Genomic DNA, 705 nt, shown 5'->3' on the forward strand with positions numbered 1-705 from the left:
TCCCTTTGTGTTTCAGTTAAACACTTTAAATTAACAAGTTCATATTTAAAGGTATCCTTGGATCCCAACAAAATGTACTTGGTTATTTCATTAAATTGTTTTACTAAGCTCCTCACAACTAAAAAAGATTGACAGTTTTTTCTCCTTTTATGGCTGTTTTTAAATTGTTGGTATTGGAATGAATATAAGGAAAGAAACAGTAGGTAGGTAACACACAAGTTTGAACTTCTACACCTGTGTGGACCTTCAATTCAAAAAGCCTTTTGAAGAAATGAAGGTCAGACAAAATGTCCTCACTTTCCCAAACGCCTGAAACTCAAATTGGTCTTCATATAGATAGGCATACAAGCAGAGAAAGATGTGGAGAAAAAAACGTGAAATGTAGAGTGTAATAGGGCGGAACCAAAACCACAGAACAGGCTGGTGGTACAGACTTGATTAATTAGCGTGTTTGGAACTGCTAAATGGTCTTTAACTGAACACAGTGTTGGCTGAAGAACAACTCAAACACTGAGCTGCTTGTGCAAACTCTCACCCGTCAGAGTAATATGTTAACGGTGGGGTCAGTCATTCTTGGAGAAAGATAGCTGATTGCTGAGTCTCATTCTCAGGTTGTCAAATTCAAAGTACAGGATGAGAAGTGCACCAGCTCAGTAAATTAGGAAAATATTGGTCTGTACTCCTACATTCAATGACAAAAAAAAA

This window comes from Morone saxatilis, unplaced genomic scaffold (assembly GCF_004916995.1).
Source record: "Morone saxatilis isolate NCDOM2014 unplaced genomic scaffold, NCSU_SB_2.0 Contig19, whole genome shotgun sequence".
NCBI lineage: Eukaryota > Metazoa > Chordata > Actinopteri > Moronidae > Morone > Morone saxatilis.